At 38.6% G+C, this 17,768-nt stretch overlaps 1 protein-coding gene across 8 annotated transcripts in view; it reads left to right on the top strand.

The window, feature by feature from the left end:
* The window catches only part of fam49a (family with sequence similarity 49 member A), a 224,647-nt gene that overhangs the window by 138,676 nt on the left and 68,203 nt on the right, over window positions 1-17,768 (top strand). For 5 of the 8 annotated variants that reach the window (XR_005943058.1, XM_041188229.1, XM_041188224.1 and 2 more), the window contains one exon: window positions 3,976-4,045. The gene's annotated coding sequence lies outside the window, so the exon portion shown is untranslated. Of the gene's footprint in view, window positions 1-3,975; window positions 4,046-7,382; window positions 7,404-7,584; window positions 7,654-17,768 lie in introns of those variants that run through there. The other 3 variants (XM_041188227.1, XM_041188228.1, XM_041188225.1) reach the window with 2 other exon arrangements.

Raw genomic sequence — 17,768 nt, 5'->3', positions numbered from 1 at the left:
TACTAATAAAGTGGGTATTATGAAAGGGTCTTATTATTAGAAGAGCCAAAGTTCAAAAGACATACTGATAAGGTGAAAATTTGCATTCAGAGAGGAAAATATGTATAAAGGAAAAGAAGGTTGTTGGTAAAAAGGAGGGATTCTATGACCTAAAGCCTCCAGCCTGTAAGCCTCAAGCCGCTGTCTGCAAGGACTCAGAGCTGAAAGAAACTCATTTTGAATATGATTGTCCAGAGTGTGCTTTGCCAAGGGTCTGTTTAAATCTTTGTGTTTTACTGTTGCCTTAATGGAAGTGTAAACAGGAGTCAAATTAATTAGGGGATTTTTGTGGTTATTATAGTAGTACTTTTGTAGACATATCTATGCACTTACAATCTTTCTTGTATTAATAAATGTTTCATTTAGTTTTATAAAAACCTCTTGAGACTCGGTGAATCACTACTGAATTCAAAGCCCGTATCTCGAAACATGCAAATTGCAAAATTGGTTATGACAGTTGTTTGAAGTTTCCCTCTGGGATTTGAACAGCTCAGCATTTACCATCGGCTCTGTCATAATACCATCTCCAATAAGAGAGATCCTAACCATCTCCCCCTGACGGGTGGTGGTGGGGGGGGCAATCTCTCAATTGATCAGAAACTTGACTAGCCACATAAGTATTGTAGCTACAGGAGCAGGTGAGAAGTAAGGGTTCTGCATCAAGTAATTCACCTCCTGACTTCCAAAGCCTGTCCATCCACAAGGCACAAATTGGGAGTGTTTTGGAATGCTCTGCACTTACCTGGGAGAGTGCAGCCTCACAACAGTCAAGAAACTTGACACTATCCAGGACAAAACAATGTGCTTTACTGGCACCTCATCCATCACCAGCGCACAATGGCAGCAATGTTTACCGTCTGTACGATGCACAGCAGCAATTCACCAAGTCACTTTCGACAGTACTTTCCAAACTAGCGACCTCTGCTGCCTAGAAGGATAAGGGTAGCAGGCGCATGGGGGACAGTTTCACCTGCAAGTTCTCCACCAAGTTGCACACTATCCCTTTCTGGAAATATATTGTCGTTCCTTCATTTTTGCTTATCAAAATCATGCAAGTCACTGACTTAACAGCACTGTGGGTGCACCTACACCACGTGGATGGCAGCAGTTAAGAAGCTGGCTCACCACAAGCTTCTCAGGGGCAATTAGGGATGCAGTATAAATGCTGGCCTCACTAGTGATGCCCACATTCCCATGAATGAATAAAAATGAAACAGATTGCACTTGTGAAAAATGGTTACACATAGAAGTGAAAAACCTGAGCTGTACTGATGTGTGGCTGACATTAGATATCCATAGTAGTTTAAAAATTTTTTGAATAAAAATAAATTAACATATTTAACAGCAGTAAAAAAATTGTTGCAATGTACTTGATAGCTTACAGCAGTTTCAATGTCTTCAGATCATTTAGGGCCTCTCTGCTCTTATTGTTGGTTTAGTATTAGAGTATGAGGTAATACATTCAGTGTGACAGATTTTAAGGGTTGTTTTTAGTTAGTTCAAACTCAAAATGGCAGGACTTTAACCTCAGACCAATGAAAGTTGTGTAGCAAGAAGGCAGCAAAGTAATTCAATACTTAAAGAATTAAGTAGGGTAAGTCAACTGCTGTCAGGGTTTCTGGAAGTTGTGACAGACTTGATAGCTGGAATTCAGCATCTAAAATATTGCCTATTCAACCTCATGTTATGCATGTCATTTCAGACTGATTTCATACTGGGGCATAATGGCAGAATTTTAATGGTGATTAGAGGAAGGATTGTCTTTCCGAGCAAACAGATATTTTGAAACTTATGGACAGGAAAAAGCCTAGATGTGGAATTGCAAAGAGCTCTTGATGTCGCACATAACATATAACAGACCTCTATCTTTATCTGGTGACAAAAGACAATTAACAATCTCTGCAAAGCGATCAATAATCACATTTAATCAAGTGGAAAAGCTCCACGTTGAAATTTAATTTTACTACCAATATAGCAGCAAACTTGTAACTATCTTTTTCCTCTCCACTCTTAAAATATAACATGGTAAATCTAATTTCTTTATAATTTTACCCACCATCTATTATGACGTTTCGATGAAAAATTGCTTACCCATGAAGAGTAATTTTTGTAATTGAATTGATAGCTTGAAATAATAATTAGGAAAGCTGTGTTTAACCTTCCTGTGCACATTTATAAAACTAAGCCAGGATTATTTCTTTGGGCCTCATTATTTCAGCAATATTAATTATATTAATTACAGTTAAACTAACGGAGAAGTAGTCGCTTACATAGCAGATGAAGTCGACTCTGGCATAAGGATAGTGTGGTACAAGAACACGTGAAACACCAATGCTACTTGCTGATGTTTACAGTGCTGAAGGAAATTTTCAGACTCAAAGCTTTTGTTGTCACATTGTGAGATTTCAATACAAGGTAGATCTTTCAGTTCAGTGTCACTGGCCTCCCCTGTGAGCAGACACTCTGGAAAACTATCCTATACCTAGATGAATTTAGCAAGATCCAGGATTTAAATAGAGAACACGTGATCACCTTTACTGGACCTTATTAACATGCCATCACAAAAGCTTCCGATCAACCCGCTTTCCTCTATCTTTAAACTGACTGGTTGCAATTCAGCTAAGATATAATTCTCAAGTTTATGTCGATTAAAAACTGCATTTTTCAACTCTTGTTAGTTGGGCAACTATACACAGGATTCAAAACTGTCCACCTAAGTACATCTGCCAAGCAAGTAAATATATTATAAATAGCACCACATCATGTTTGTATTTGAATGGAGTGGCTTGAATCATCAATTAGCAATCAATGTTTTTATACCATCAAGGTCTTCTTCAATAATGTCTGTCCCCTGAAATACTTATATCACTTTGAGATGTGCATATTTTCTGCTTGCAATAATGCTAGCTGTAACCAATTATTGCAAGAGAGAATAATAATGTTATACCACTGAATATACCACTGACAAAAATGTACCATCTTTGCCACGTCAATATAGATGAAGCCTGCTATTACTTAACAATCATGTGATGCAAAATCTGTGGAAGAAATTTGAAAATCAATTTTATGTGTTGCTCCAGGCTCCAAAAACTTTTATATTGCAGTCCAATGTTTAGTTTTCACACAAGCTATTTTTGGCCACAAAACCTACTAAATTGTGGTGGAGGCAGATTCAACCGTGACTTTCAAAGGATACTTGGATCATTTTCTGAAGAGTAGAACATTGTAGAACTATGGGGAAAAAAGCAGGGGAGTGGCACCAAGTGCCATTGCTCTTGCAATAGCTATATCTTTTTTGAGGAGATCATTAACTTTTTTTCACCAACTAATGTTAGGAACCTTTAGTTGCATATTGTGCAGAAAAACGGGAGGTCTTTGCTATTCGACACCAGTTTTTCTTTCTCGATCATCAGAGTTCAAGATGGCTGTTAACCTACAGAAAAACAGATGCCTGATATTTTGCCATCCATTGCGGTGGAGAGTGGGCAGACTGGAGGGCCTCCTTTTGGGGCTGGGGCTGAGCCTGGGCCTGGCCAAGATGGCCGTCAACAGGTACAAGCAGCAGGAGGCTGAGGGGATCGTTCAACCTGACTGCCTGCCTCTCTTTCGTGGCTACATCCATATCTGGGTGTGCCTAGAGAAGGAACATGCAGCATGCAGCGGTACGCTTGAGGCCTTCCACAACTGGTCATGACTGGAATGCATCATTGATAATTAGGACTAGATTTCAATTTAATGTGCTAAGTTTTCTTTAAATTTTCTGATATTAGTTTATAGTGGTAGTCCTTTGAGAAGAGGACAGGTATTACCTCTTTTAAATGATAAACTCCTGTGATTGTTCATTATAAAAGAGAGAGTTTACAGAAATTACTTTTCTATTTAATCATTGAATATCTTATTTTTAATTCTGTAAAATACCTGTGTTTATATTTCTAGATTCTGATGCATTAAACAATAGCACCAAGCTGTGTTACAAACAAGCCACTTTCTCCAAAACTGCTGCCAGGTAGGTGAAATGTTTGAGCTAATTAGTAAGAACTACTTCAGAGCATGCTAGTTTCCCTGAGTTACAGCTGTTGTCAACAGTGAATGTTGCATGTATCTACTTCATGATTTATAGAATACCCCATTGCCTGAACTGCCAGATGCCTATCTGGAATGCTTTGTACATAGTTACCATCTCAACACCAATCCTGTACTCAAGGATATGCACTACACTCTAACGGCAATGCTCTCGCCACCTGCTTAGCCATTTGTGAATCTCAGCCGTTATCTACAACTATTGTCTAGAAACGGGTGGCTGAGTAAATGCTCGAGTCTAACCCAGAAAGAAGAGAGGGAAAAACAGCTTCTCTTTTGTTCGAAAGCTTCCCTTCTTCCAAATGGGGCTGATTTGATTTGCATATTCCACAATCTGTGATACACAGTCAGCATTTTTTTTTTCAGAAATGCCTCTCTATATATATATATATATATATATATATCTACAAGTTTGGTTCATTCATTTTTTTTTTAAAGGCAGCTCAATGTTAGTTTACACTGACTGACAATTTGCAATTTCTGAGACAAAATACTAGATGATTTTTAGGATGAGAATTTTCAAAAATTCTATGCTTGAGTGGTGGTGTATGCAATTATTCTGTATAAATACAATGCTTTCCCTGTTAAGTTATATTGGTGGTACAATCTAACTGCAGGCAGCGGTGCTGCTGCTGATGTGAGAAACATGCATTTTTGTAATCACATAACATTTTGAAATTGAACAATGTCTCTAGTCTTCAGTAACGTTAGAATTCATACACATTGTATGAGTGAATGCAGCATAAATTTTAATGAGATGCTGTCTTATTTTTAATTCTGTTTAAGGAAAGGCAAAACCATCATCTGAGAATTATTTTGAAATTCTGTTTGCTCCTCTATTATTATAATGATAATGCCACTGAAAAGTTGGGAAGCTTTGTTACTATTTTAGAAAGTTAAAATATAAATTGGGGTTCTGAGCACCCTATAATAGGAAGGATAATTGAGCCACTGGACTATTACGAAGAGTGGGAGTAGGTTATAGTTACAAGAGAGACTTGAATTTTTTTTAACTGAAATAGGGAAAGTTAAAGGAGTCCAATCGGTGGTTTCAACACTAATATTTTTGGGGAGTAAATATGATTGATCTCATTGTTTGGCAGACCACAATGAGAGGGCATGGCCTCATCATGTTCAATAGAAAAGACATAGGGGAATTTTAGAAGAAATGCTTTACCACAAATGGCATTGAAGGGGAGACAGTAACATCACTTAAAGAGAATTGGTTAAGCATTTGAAAAGGAGAAGGATATAAAATGAAGCAGGAGAATAACATTGGGATGGATTGCTCTAGTTGAAGAATCACCAGTGGTAAATACACGGTGGTGCAATGGAGCACTTGAGCTTGGTCTGTGCTTTTATTTTGATGTTCTACAAAATATGAAAATAATTTTAAAACCTTTTTTTCCTTCCCCAGTCCCTTCCTCCTTTTATTTCTCATCTGATTTTCATATTTAGGCATTTATTTCTTTTTCCTCACTAAATGTAAAGTCTTTCTTTCATTCTTCACATCAGTTTCTGGTTTTAAATGTAGAGCAGGGACCCAAGTTGATAAAATATCATTGGCTGAACCTGGTTACAAAAGCCTTTTTTCAGGCATTAAAAGCCACAAACATTCAAGCTTGATCTGTTGGCACCATTAGAGCACACAATGGTTTTCCACCAACATTTAACACTACATATGCTCAAGACGATAATTCATTCAAAGCCCAAGCAGCTGATTATGTCCAAGGACCAACAATGAATCTGCCCATTTTATTATTGCATGAGTGATTTGGTAGATCTGAAATGATTGATATAGTTAGAAATTTTCTTAAAATACATGCAATATTTTATGAATTTTGTCTACTTGTCTCTTTTGTTGACTACCTTGTTGGGGTGTGAGAAATGTTACTCGCTAGTATTGGCAGGTGGCCATTATTCTGATATAACTCTTGATGGTGCAGAATACATCACTGCTAAACCTGACAGTATACTCACCTGAGGTCCATGCATACATATTTTGAATGTAGGTCTCAGGAGAGTAATGAAGTGCAGGAATCCAAGCTATTTTCTTTTTCCCTTCTCCACTTTGAAACCATGAGACCAGCTCAGGTGTGTATGTGATAGAGCAACGCTATTGCCATGACTGGCTCAGGAGTGACCCGTTTGGGCTGGTTTTTTGGCAAGGTGACAGGGACTGAACAGAAAATGAGTGGTTGGCTCGCTCTTGCTCCCGCCATCTCAGACCGTTGAATCAAGCGTCAGACAGCCAGTTAGAGGCTGTCCATTGGGAAGGCAGCTGATCAGATGTAGAACGGGGTCTCCACGCCCAATAGGGAGTCTAAGCTGGGACGTCATGCGGCAGAGGGGTTATGCCACAAACAGGAAGTTGGTAATGGTTACAAATTTAAAGGGCTTTCTGCTCTCTTTTTATTGAAGGCTAAAGAAAGTCAAAAAATCATAAATGCTGCCACCTTCACCAGCAAGATCTGGTGTTACCTACAGTTATGGCCTTGGTGGCAGGCCTTTTCTTCACTCCTGCCATCTCATTATACCTGCCGTAAAGCAGTCCCAAAATTATTTCTGTCTGACTGCTTAAAAATGCATTGGGCAATGAAAAATTGTATACAATTGGCTTTTCAACAAGCTCAATAGCTTATTAACTTGATATTTAAAAATGGTGAGTGGGCTTCTGATTTACATAACTGTTCGCCTTGCGTGACTGGCATGATGACGGTGCATTGCCAATCTAATGTCATCAGCTGCATTTTACATTCATGCTCAGGGTCGGGGGGCGGTTGCCCAATTTGTGGCAGTAAAATCCAGCCCCCTATGTCTCAACTAATTATGCAGCTAACACTCAACCACCAAGGGAACTGCACACAACACTTGGTTATATTTTTCTATTTAGATTTATGAAAACATTGCAGATATGGGACTAAAAATGAAGCTGTTTTATCAGTAGAACAATTCTGGGCGTCAGCTCAAAAACCCTTCTTGTACTTATACATTTGTTCAGAACTCATTTATATAAGTGATTTTCTGTATGTAAAGATGCAGAAGTGCTAGAAGGTATTGTGTTACACAAACTGAGTTCTTTATATCCCATTAAAAAACATTACTTACTGGCTTGATTGCAGAAACAATCTTGGTACACCTCTAACTATGTAAACTGCCAATTCTTAAGACAAAACCTCAGCCCTAAGACATCAAAATTTGGTTATCAGGAATTGGTAAATAAATCTATACTGACCTCTGGTAGTCAAGTTTGGTACTGCAGGCTCTAAGAAACATTTTGCAGGGTAAGTTGATTGTTTTTATTTTACTGAAAAACTGTTATAGATGAAATTATAAGGCAGTTATTTTAAATGCATTTGTTTTTATGAAATGCTCATACAAATTATTGTACATTTGCTTGAGGATTTTCCTCTATTCTCTTTTCCTTAGTCCTTGTTATCTTCCCACTCACCCATCCCATTATAGCACGCCAACTGAGGACAGGCAGCTTATTGTTCCCCATTCTTTCATGACTGTTCCTATGGCCAGCTGCTGGTAGGTATATGAGCAATCGGGAAAACTTTGCTACTGTCTGTCAAAGTCGGACAGCTGTTTCGGTAATTCAGCAAAATAAATGCTATCTCTATCCCGCTGTTTTGTGATGCTGTATATTTGTACTTTGACGCATTTGCTCACTGCTGTCCTTTACAAGTGTTTTTAACATTGTTTAAACATGGAACAGGTTAAATGACAGGATCAAAGTTTGTCTATTGTTCACAGAATCACAAAATCTTTACAGTGCCAAAGGAGGCCATTCGGCACATTGAGTCTTCACTGGCTCTCTGAAAAAGCATCCTACCTAGTCCCACTCCTCTGCCTTACCCCTGAAACTGCACATTTTTTTTTCGATCGAACCTGCCTCTAGCATCCTCTCAGGATGTTCTTTCTAGAATCCAACCACCCTCTGGGTGAAAAGATTTTTCCTCACATCATTTTTCCCCTTTTGCTAATTATTTTAAATCTGTGTCCTCTCGTTCTTGATGCTGCCTTGAGTGGGAACAGTTTCTCACTATTTACGCTGTCCATACCCCTCAGGAGCTTGAATACCTCTATCAAGTCCCCTCTCCAACTTCTTTCCTCCAACCTCTCCAATCTATCCTCATAGCTACATTTCTTTATCCCTGGAATCATTCTTCTGCATCTCCTCTGTACTCTCTCCAAAGCCTTCACATCATTCCTCAAATATGGCGCCCAGAACTGGACGCAGTACTCCAGATGAGGTCTAATTAGTGCCGCACACAAGTTCAATGTAACCTCCTTACTCTTGTACTCAATGCCTCTATTAATAAAGCCTAAGATACTATATGCTTTATTAACTGCTCTCTCAACATGCCCTGCCATCTTCAATGGCTTATGTATATGTACACCAAGGTCCCTCTGTTCCTGCACCTCTCTTACAGTTTCCCCCTTTATTTTATACTGTTTCTCAATATTCTTCACAACAAAATGAATCACCTCACACTTCTCTGCATTGAACTTCATCTGCCACTTGTCTGCCCAATCCACCAACGTGTCTATTCCCCGTTGAAGTTAAAGACTATCCTCATCACAGTTGAGTGTTTCCAATCTTTGTATCATTTGCAAATTTTGAAATTATGTCTTGAACACCACAGTCAAGGTCATTGATATATGTCAGGAAGAGTAAGGGTCCCAACACTGACCCCTGGGGAACTCTTCTACAAACTTCCCCCAATCTGGAAAAACAACCATTTCTCACTACTTTCTGTTTCCTGTCACTCAACCAATTTCTCATCCAAGTGTCTACTTTCCCTTTTATTCCATGTTCTAGAATTTTGCTCACAAGTCTATTGTGTGGATTTTCAAATTCCTTTTGAAAATCCACATCAACAGCATTGCCCTTCTCAGCCTTCTCTATTATCTCCTTAAAAAAACTCCAAGCTAGTTATGCATGATTTTCCCTTAATGAATCCATGCTGACTTTCCTAAATTATTATGCACTTGTCTAAGTGTTTATTGATTTTGTCCCGAACTATAGTTTCCAGAAGTTTCCCTGTGCACTGTTTGTTATCGATGGCCTACTAGTTTTTTTTTAAATTTAGAACTTGGACTTGTAGGGGACATGAAACAGGGTAATCTTCCAATTTGGAATTCACCTATAACAAGAAAATTGGCTTGAACCCATGCTTGAATAATATCAGATTGTTGATGTTCAGAAGGGTGAAATTTGATAAAGATACAAAAGTGCAAAGTTTGTTTTCGGTCCCAAACTTTTCATTCCATCAAACAAAATTGAAACAATTGTTTGCAATCCCAGGAGATCAATAAATCATTGTTAATGTAGCCAGTTTGCTTCCTTTTTCAAACTAGTAGATAGAATTGTTATCTCTATTGTGTGGTGTGTTTAGAATGGAAATAAAATCACCTTTAAGTTTGTCATTACCATTAATAGAGGATAACAGACAGTGAGAGTAAATTTCAGCAGTAGTCTGCTTAGTCGTAAAATTTGAGAGTCAATTGTGAACGTCATCTGAACTCCAGGATTAGATTTGTGCCTTAAATTCATTTCGAAGCATCTATTTGTAGTATGAAGATTATCATGCATTTGTGCACCACACTGTTACATTTGACACTGAAGGTGTTCTGGTGCCCTTTGAAAAATAACGTGTGACATATGATTTAATATTGTTTTATTATTATGTAAACCTGAAAATATTTTAGATCACGATTACAATAACATAATTATTTAGAACTGGGTTGTATAGTAAGGTGCAGAGTTATTTAAGGTGTACTGTGAGCCTCCTCATTGGCATTGATTCTGATGCAGAACAATGAAGGGCTCTAAGTGAAAATATGCATTTGCAGTGCATTTTGCAGCTGTTCTCATCCAGTCAGACCCTTAAGGCTTAATCCAATCAATAGAAACATAAAAAATAGGAGTAGGAGTAGGTCTTTTGGTCCTTCAGGCCTGCTCCACCATTCAATACGATCATGGTTGATCCTCTCTCTCAACACCATGCTCCCACTCTCTCCCCATATCCCTTGACACTTTTAGAGTCTTGAATCTATCTATTTCCTCGTTAAATATATTCAGTGACTGGCATCCACATTCTTCTGTGGTAGAGAATTCCACAGGCTCACCACCCTCTGAGTGAAGCAGTTTCTCCTCCTCAGTCCTAAATGGTCTACCCCAGATCCTGAGACTGTGACCTCTTGTTTTAGACCCCCTTCAGCCAGAGGAAGCATCATCCCTGCATCCAGCCTGTCCACCCCTGTCAGAATTTTATAAGTTTTAATGAGATCCCCCCCTCACTCTTCTTACCTCCAGTGAATACAGACCTAGTCGGCCCAATCTCTCCTCATACAATAATCCTGCCATCCCAGGAATCAGCCTGGTGAACCTTCACTGTCCTCCCTCAATGGCAAATATATTCTTAGGTAAGGAGACCAAAACTGCACATAATACTCCAGGTGTGGTCTCACCAAGACCCTGTGCAGCTGCAATAAGATATCCTTGCTCCTGTACTCAAGTCATCTCACAATGAAGGCCAACATACCATTTGCCTCCTTAACTGCTTGCTGCACCTGCATGCTTGCTTTACATGATAAGTGTACAAGGACACCCAGATCCCTATGTAAATCAACATTTCCCAATCTATCACTATTTAACCAATACTCTTGCCATTCTGTTTTCCCAACCGAAGTGGATAACTTCACACTTATCCACATTATACTGCATCTGCCATGTATTTGCCCACTCACTCAAACTGTCTAAATTGCCTTGAAGCTTCTTACCCTCCTCAAGGTTCACATTCCCACCAAGTTTCATGTCATCAGCAAACTTATTACAAAATAAAAATACCTGGAAAAACTCAACAGATCTGACAGCATCTGTGGAGAGGAACACAGTTAATGTTTCGAGTCTGTATGACTCTTCAACAGAATATTAGAAAAATCACAATTGGTTCCCTCATCCAATCATTGATATATATTGTGAATGGCTGGAGCCCTAGCATTGATCCCTGCAGTACCCCAGTAGTCACTGCCTGCCAGACCCATTTATTCCTGCTCTCTGTTTCCTGTCTGCTAACCAATTCTCAATCCATGCCAATATCTTACCTCCAATCCCATGTGCTTTAATTTTGCACACTAACTTCTTAGGTTAGCTCTGGCAGCTGTAAGTGCCACAGAGGCTTTTCAGTTTCATAGGTTGAAGGGAATCATGTCAAATTAGGTGCCTTGTGACCTGCTGTGAGCAGATTATTTTCTTGTTCTTAAGTACTCTAGTGTGTAAGAGCCTGCATTTATATTGTCACATCCTCAAATAGTTCAACGCACTTAAAAAGTAATGAATTGCTAGTCACTGTTATAAAGGCAGACATATGGCTAATCACATACAGCAAAATTCCACAAACAGCAAATTAAGTGGTGAATCGATTATTTTTCCAGTGGTATTGGTTGAGGAAGAATGTTAGTCTGGACACTCTTACTAATTTTTCTACACATCTACCTGAAACAATGAGCGTGAGAGGGCCATTGTTTAATGTAAAAGATGGCACTTCAAGGAATGTTGTACTTTCTTGGTAACACATCAGTGTGTCAGCCTGGAGTTGGACTAGACCAGAACCTATGGATTCATTAAGTGTGCTGCCAAATGAAGCAACAGCTGAAGCACTTAATCTGCTCCTATATTACTTGCTTTCATCATTTTTGTGGTAATTTAGTTCAAAGTGCTGTGGATTTTTTCGATCAATATGAATATTTCATGTAATATAATACCATGAGTTAAGTTGGAAACAGATTCCTTGAAATATAAGTTATTTGACAACTGCCACATAGAGAAAAGTACATCCACATGAATGTTACCTGTTTGCTATTTGAGAGCTCATCAGAAGGAATTTTCCTAATGAAGCAGTTTCCATTCCATGCCATGTGTGCTCTGCCCGAAGGCAGGCCCTTGGCTTATTGTTTACTGATGCTTCATTCTGAGACATTTTTCTTGACACTTTTTGTCAGTAATGGTTTGCCATTGTCCCCCACTTTAAGGGCGGGGTGAGGAGGCAGGTCCCAAGTCTACTTTAGCTGGAACTGGAATCAAACCCACACTGTTGGCGTTATTCTGAACCCCATGCTAGCAGTTCAGCCAACTGAGCTAACCCTTCAGTTTCCATACTCCAGTGATTTTGTAATTACTTTAGTTTGCACATTTTCAATTTACAAAGAAGAATCACATTTTTAAACTAAATTGATGGAGCCACTATAAAAGGTAAGTTGAGGAAACATTAAACTTATTTCTTCCAGAGCCAAAATAGGCAATTGCACGATAGACAGAGAGCTCTGTTTTCTGAATGCAGGTGTTGGGAAATTGTAGGCATGCTCCCTACAATTTATCATCTAGTAATTTTAATCAAAAGATCATAAGGACAACAATCATGAATTCCCAATTATGTATTCTGGAGTGGAGAAATCAAATATTGTGAAAAGAATGACAATTGAGTTGACTGTTGTTTTGCTGAGAGTTGGATCATGACAATGCCACAGAATTTGGAATGTGCTGTGCAAGGAAAGAACATTGACCAACATTGGACAAATGAGCAGTAGCTGTACACAGTAAGGGAATGTCACAGCAAGTAGGTTTTGATAGGTAGGACATCTGCTTGAAGACTTAAGGCCTGAAAGGTGATGTAGTAAGTCTCAATTGAAGACCAAAGCTATGATGCCATGACAGGAAGACCTAACTGAGTGAATAACAAAGGGCAGACAGTTACTGGAGTTGGCAGTTGATAATGTATGATTTTGAGGTCTTCTGATGCATCCTGGCTATAACAATTGACTGCTGACCTCCCAGCATTGGGCATCAGTGCCTATTGCACTCGGTTACCAATGCGAATTGCTTGGGAAGAGAGCTGCTGTTTAGAGTCCAAGCTGTTTCCTGCAAGAGGAAGAAAAATCAGGACACTAGCAAGCTGCAGCAAGCCTTCTGGCAACAGCATAAAGAGCAGCATTGGTAGTGACCTCAAATCAGATTACTCATTGGCAGAGACTTGGCACTAAAGGATATACGAAGGGCAGAAAATGAGAGGAAATCTAAAGGTCACACTCCTTCATTCAAGTTTTATTTAATTTCACCGTGTTACTTGCAAGTGACCTGCCCAGAGTCTGTAATTACTTTATTCAATAGGAAACAACATTTTTTCTTATTATGATTACAGTGAACCACCATTGCCGAATCGCATTTGGTCAAGAGCTTATTCTGTCATTGTTTTTTTTTTCTTTCTTTAGCCTATTAAACTTTTATTTGATCAAGAGAAACGGTTTTTGTGGTTGTTAACTCTCCCTCCTGCACCCCAAACACACACATCATCTCTAACTGCATTTAACTTTAATCTCTGTTATTAGAAAAATTACAAATTATTTGCTTTTGGTTCCATACTGTGAATGAGTTGACTTTTTAAATTTCTAATTCTTGTCTGTTCAGTCATCCATGACACATCATTCTGTTTACCAAATGGACCTGGACCTTCTGCGCTTGCAGCTCCATGAATCTTTTGTTCGTTCAATAAACTACCTGATTAGAAGCAAATGTTGAATGGCGTTGGGATTTCCAAATTTCAGGCAAGCGGCTAACTCCTGTTACTTTTAGGTCAAAGCGTTCAAGTGGAAAAAAAATACCCAATTAAATTCCCATCACTTATTTATTGGAATATCAATCTGAACTAGACACTTTTCAGAATCACTAGTATAAGCTTCTGCAGTACCACAATATGATTATAAAAAACAGTTTTAGCTTTCCATTAATATCATAATGATAGATGCCAAACATAATTTAACATTTTGAAATGCTATAGTTTTAATTTTTATAATACCAATCAAAATACTGAAACAAAGGTAAACAAAACAGAGAACATATTGGTGCCATATAGACAGCTGATGAGATCTCAGACTTTTTGGATAAGGAAGTGTATGCTTTTAAGGGAGCATCATGATGAGGGAAGGATGAGTCAGAACACCAACTCTACATTATAACAGCAACCACACTACAAAAGTACTTAATTGACTGTAAAGTACTTTGGGACATCTGGTGTTCATGAAAGCCAAGTATATTTTTAAAACGCTAACCCCAACCCCTCAACATGATTTATGACCTTAACAATTCCTATATTGTCTCCTTTTTCAGAATAAAGCTTGCTGAGATTCTAATGCAGGTGATAAAATACCTGACTAACAGTTTCCAACAAACCTCTGAATTAAAAGGAAGTTGATATGGTTTCTCCTTGCTCATATTTCTGCACATTGAGTTAATGAACTTTGTGCTGTAGTGATCTGCAGTGGGCAATCATAAGATAATGTAGTTGCTTTTGCCAGAAATTGTGGAATTGGGAGTGGAAATTTAATTTGCAAATATATGCATGTTATTGATGCATATGATATTGCACAAAAGTAGAAGAAAATATTACTAGTCTGCAAAGGTTTTTTTTTATTGGGCCAAGACATAGTTACACCGGTCATTAAGTAGAGCACTGAATTGTAGAATACATCTTCCTATTATTTTCTTCAGGTAAGGAGCTCCAAATTCAAGTTAAGAGTAGTGGTTTTTGAAACTTTGTGTATGGACGATCCCCTGCAACTATTGACACACTCCTAAGGAAATGTTGAAAGGTTGTGTTGGCTAAATACAGTAAAAATACAAATGAGGAGCAGGAGTTAGGTCACTTGGCCCTTCAAGCCGGCTCCGCCATTCAGTAAGATCATAGCTGATCTGATTGTAACTTTTCACCTACCCCCAATGATAACTTGTCACCCCTTTGTTAATCAAGACTCTATCTAGCTCTGCCTTAAAATCATTCAAAGACCCTGCTTCCACGCCTTTTGAGGAAGAGAGTTCCAAAGGCTCTCGACCCTAGAAAAAAATTTCTCCTTATCTCTGTCTTTAGTGAGTGACCCCTTATTTTTAAACAGTGAACCCTAGTTCTAGATTCTCCCACAAGAGGAAACATCCTCTCCACATCTACTCTGTCATGATCCCTCAGGATCTTAAAGGTTTTGATCAAGTCACCTCTTACTCTTCTAAATGACAGAAAACATTTTAATATAGAATAACAGAAATAACATCTAATAAGTAATTATACATGGAATTTTACAGAATCTTGCAACATGATGTATGCCCAAAACTAGAAAAACAGTTGATGAGCTTTGATACATTCTGGACCAGGTTTTCATGTCAGAAACAGAAATCAGTAGACGGGGCTAATCCTGCACCCCATTCCCGCCTCCATCTTGAGACTGCCAGGAGATGGGACTTTCCAGCAGTCCAGGCCCTAAATGTCCTGGAGACGCCGAGGGAGCAAGCCCAAGTCGAAAAAAGAGGCAGACTGAGTCCAGAGCAGGCAGGCTAAAAGGCCTACCTTTGTTCCCAAAGAACCTTGACCCAGTGCTTCCATTGTAATCAGTGGCTCGTCTATATACAGTTGAACTTTCTAACCACTTTAAAGCCCACTCGCTCCCTTAGCCTCCTCAGCCTGTCACTCTTCCCTCATCCCCATCCGCTCTGTCATTATCTACTTAATGAACAGAATTCACAAGCCCTGTTATAACCATTGGAAGCCGTTGAATAGCCTGTAATACTTCCCAAATAAACAAACACTCTCCATACCAAAACAAAAACAGAATTACCTGGAAAAACTCAGCAGGTCTGGCAGCATCGGCGGAGAAGAAAAGAGTTGACGTTTCGAGTCCTCATGACCCTTCAACAGAACTCCATACCAACTGTGTGAACAGAGTCAAGCACTTATGAAACGTTTAGGCAGCAGTTGGATTGCAGCCAAGAACTCAGAGGACAAGTGCTAGCTTTCATTTGTTTAGCCATGCCACCATGATCCTGCAACACTTGTTCTGATTTTCTACCACCTTGCAATCATCCCTTTCTGCTGAGCTCCAGTGAAACATCGGGTTCACGGCAGTAGTGTTTAACAAGACCAAGAACCTCGACCTGTTCCAAAAACTCTATAGATCCATGACTATGACATTACGAGCAAGAAAATGGGTGGTCCTGTTGATGCTGGCCCAGAATACCTGAAAAATTTGGATGAGGAGATTGCCAAACTGCAATGGCTCTATGGGGAAAGGAGACCTCACCAAATTCCCAGATTTTAAATTTGAGGAACTGAAATTTGATTAAATCAGCAAGCGATTACGATCTTCAGAAAGCAAGAGACTGTATGTTTTTCATTCATGTTTCCTAGGACTGTAAAATTGTAACTTACTAAATTCCTTGGATTAAAAAAAACTCCCAAGTAAACAAAAGGACTTCAGACAGCTATCTTAACAGATGCCTAGACTGAATCCATTAAAAATAATTAAATATGATTAAACATTTACACATTAGGCTACCCGTTCAATAGTGTGAAATATACTGTATTTTTGTCCATTAGATGAACTTATTTTTAAACTCACCTGAAGACTATTATACATTTACAATGCTGGTCTTTTATTTGACATCTTGCCAGTTGGGACAATCTGACAAACACCATTGTTTAAGTGGTTGTTAATCTCAGCACTGTTATAACTCAGCTTAATGATATTGTGTTGATAAATTGTAAAAGAGGCAAAACCATTCTACTTACCTTACAAAATCTTCCCACCTCCAATCCATGGTTCACACCTCCATATATCTGGTGTCAAACCTCACAGCTACTAAAGTCTGGCCACCTCCATGAAATTTAAAAAATACTTACTGGAGATGCGCTCACAATAAATCAGTTGTCAGTTGCCTCCTTAATAGGAATGGGCAGGTTCTGGAACCCACTCCATCCCCTACCCTCGTGAAAATGGCTGAGGGCAAAGGAAGCAGAGGCAGGAGCTCCAGGCGTGTTCCCTCAGTGGCTACTTTTTTTCCAGTCCTGCCTCCATTTCGTTCCAATCAGGAACATGAAAATCCGGCCTCTCACTTGGAAAATTTGAGAGTTAGATGCAATTCTGTGAATTCCATAGCTACTTCATTTGCAACGGATAGAAAGGTATGTCTTGACACTATCTGTGTCATAGCTGTTTGGAATAAATTATTAAGTACTGTTCCAAACCCCCACCACATCCAGTGGGCATGTTTGCATGAACTTGATTTTCCCACTATACGTGATGATTGGTAATAACTTGAAATTAAGTTAAATAAGTTAAAATTCATTGCACGTGCAGCATTCATTGTTAGACATAGTCTGGACTAACATTTGTTAACTTAAGTATTTGCGACATCTTTCAAACTCTCTTGGTACCTCCAAAAGAGTTTATAGAAAATAAGTGAAATAACATTCACTGGAACCTTTTCTGTATGATAAATTATCAATGAAGTTTTTAAAAGATTTCCTGTAAAAGATTTTACACAAGAATAGCCAATTGATTAACCCTTCATATGTGGAGTAATTTTATGCAAGCTTTCATGGAATGAGATTGTCCAGCAGTAAATGGCAGCCGCTTTCAATGATTTGAGCAATGCATATATCCACCATTAATTTAAAATTATACTGAACATAATTTCATTGGGATGAAAGTATATTTTTTTTAAGGAATGTACTTCACTAAAAGCTGCCAGAGGCTCTTTTATCAGTATAGTTAGTTAGTATGCAGGCATAGCAAGTAGTTAAGAAGGCTAATGAAAT

This window comes from Carcharodon carcharias, chromosome 5 (genome assembly GCF_017639515.1).
Source record: "Carcharodon carcharias isolate sCarCar2 chromosome 5, sCarCar2.pri, whole genome shotgun sequence".
Taxonomy (NCBI): Eukaryota; Metazoa; Chordata; class Chondrichthyes; order Lamniformes; family Lamnidae; genus Carcharodon; species Carcharodon carcharias.
The sequence above is the reverse complement of the archived record's forward strand: the minus strand, read 5'-3'. Positions and strand labels throughout refer to the sequence as shown.